Source organism: Pteropus alecto, unplaced genomic scaffold (genome assembly GCF_000325575.1).
Source record: "Pteropus alecto unplaced genomic scaffold, ASM32557v1 scaffold7, whole genome shotgun sequence".
Classification (NCBI taxonomy): Eukaryota; Metazoa; Chordata; class Mammalia; order Chiroptera; family Pteropodidae; genus Pteropus; species Pteropus alecto.
In genome coordinates, this window is record NW_006494614.1 from 40600537 (window position 1) to 40603173 (window position 2637).

The window sequence follows — 2637 nt, forward strand, 5'->3', positions numbered from 1 at the left end:
CTATCTTCCAGCTTTTTCCCAGAACGATGATGAATTTTCTCCTTCAGCTCAGCATAGTTGCAAGCAATGTAAGCTATGTGACAATCCAGCACAGGTGCATATCTGGCACTGATTTGGCCCGGATGGTTCAGGATAATCACCTGAGCCATGAAGCCAGATGCTTCCATTGGTGGGTCATTTTTGCTGTCACCGGCCACATTGCCACTACAAACATCTTTGACAGACACATTCTTGACATTGAAGCCCACATTGTCCCCAGGATAGCTTCACTCAAAGCTTCATGGTGCATTTCAACAGACTCTACTTCAGTTGTTATATTGACTGGAGCAAAGGTGACCACCATGCCGGGTTTGAGAACACCAGTCTCCACTCGCCCCACAGGGACAGTACCAATACCATCAATTCTATAGACTTCCTGGGGTGGCAGATGCTAAGGCTTGTCAGTTGGACGAGTTAGTGGCAGGATGCAATCCAGAGCTTCAAGCAGCGTGGTTCCACTTGCACTGCCATCTTTACGGGTGCCTTTCCATCCCTTGAACCAAGGCACGTTAGTTCTTGGCTCAAGCATGTTGTCACTATTCCGACCAGAAATTGGTACAAATGCTACTGTGTCAGGGTTGTAGCCAATTTTCTTAATGTAGGTACCGACTTTCTTAATGATTTCCTCGTATCTCTTCTGGCTGTAAGGCAGCTCAGCGGAATCCATCTTGTTAACACCAACAATTAGTTTTTTCACAACCAGTGTATAAGCCAGAAGGGCACACTCATGGATCTGCCCGTTCTTCAAGATAATGTACTTCAAATTCACCAACACCAGCAGCAAAAATCAGGACAGCACAGTCAGCCTGTGATGTGCCTATAATCATGTTTTTGATAAAGTCTCTGTGTCTTAGGGCATCAGTGATGGTCACATAATACTTGCTGGTCTCGTTTTTCCACAGGGAGATATCGATGGTGATACCATGCTCACATTCAGCTTTCAATCTATCCAAGACCCAAGCATACTTGAAGAAGCTCTTCCCCATCTTAGCAGCCTCCTTCTCAAATTTTTCAATGGTTCTTTGGTCAATCCCACCACATTTGTAAACCAGATGACCAGTTGTGGTAGACTTGCCCAGATCTACGTGTCCAATGATGACATTGTTGATATGAGTCTTTTCCTTTCCCATTTTTGGCTTAGATTTAGTGGTAGTTTTCAAACCTGTGTTCTGGCGGCAAACTCGTTGTGAAAAAGAACAATTTTAACCATTTTAAGTGTACAATATAGTGGCAGTTTTTATTTTTGATGAAATTCAATTAATCTCTTTTTTTTTTTGTCACCTATGTTTTTGGTGTCATACTAAAGAAATCATTGCTATATCCAAAGTCTTAAAGATGTTCACCTATGTTTTTTTCTAAGAGTTTAAAGTTTTAGCTCTTAAATTTAGGTCACCAGTCTATTTTGAGGTAATTTTTATACATCGTGTAAGTTAAGGTAAGATTATGTCATCTGTCAACAGAGATAATTTTACTACTTTCATTCCATTTGGATGTCTTTCATTTCTTTTCTTGCCTAATCGCTCTAGCTAAAACCTCCATTACTGTGTTGAATAGAAGTGACAAAAAGCAGGCATCCTTGTCTTGTTTCTGGTTGTAAGAGGAAAGCTTTCTGTCTTCCACCATTGAATAAGATGTTAGCTGTGGGTTTTTCATATAAGGCCTTTGTCATATTGAAAAAGTTCTTCTCTAGTCCTAGTGTATTGAGTGTTTTTATCATGAAATTATTTGTATTTTGTCAAATTCTTTTTTCCGCATCAGTTGAGATGATCGTGTGTTTTTTTTTCCTTCATTCTATTAATGTGGTGTATTATGTGGACTGATTTTCATATATTGAACCATTCTTTCATTTCAGGAATAAGTCTCAGTTGGTTGTGTATAATTCCTTTAATATGCTGCTGAATTTTGTGTGCTGTATTTTACTGATTATTTTTGTATCTGCATGCATAAGAGATGTTGGCCTGTAGTTTTCTTGCAGTGTTTTTTCTGGTTTTGGTATCAGAACGAAGCTCACCTCATGGAATGAGTTGTAAATGTTCCCTCTACTTCAATGTTTTGGAAAAGTTTGAAAAGAATTAATGTTAATTTTCTTTTAGATGTTTGGTAGAATTCACCAGTCCTGGTACTGGATTTTTCTTTGTTGAAAGGGGTTTGGTTATTGATTCAACTTTTTTAATTTTTAAAGATCTATTCAAAATTTCTATTTCTGTTTAATTCAGTTTTGGAAGTTTTCATTTTTTTAGGAATTTGTCCATTTCTTCTAAGTTAACCAATTTGTGGTATATAATTGTTCATAACATTCTGCTATAATCCTTTCTATTTCTGTAAGGTCAGTAGAAATGTCCTCACCTCATTTCTGCTTTTAGTAATTTGAGTCTTCTTTTTTCCTTAGTCAATCTACTTAAAGTTTTGTCAATTCTGTTGATCTTTACGAAGAATTTTTTTTTTTATTTTCTACTGTATTGCTTTTCTATACTCTATTGCATTTATCTCTACTCTAACATTTATTAGGGGTTTTTTTCCTGTTATCTTTAGGGCTACTTTGCTCTTCTTGTTCTAGTTCTTTAAGGTATACACTCAGGTTATTGATTTGAGAGATTT

General features: G+C 37.2%; 1 pseudogene; it reads right to left on the bottom strand.

Moving 5' to 3' along the window:
- LOC102896854 overlaps positions 1-1169 on the bottom strand; it is a 1399-nt pseudogene extending 230 nt beyond the window's left edge.
- Positions 1170-2637: the final 1468 nt, after the last annotated feature.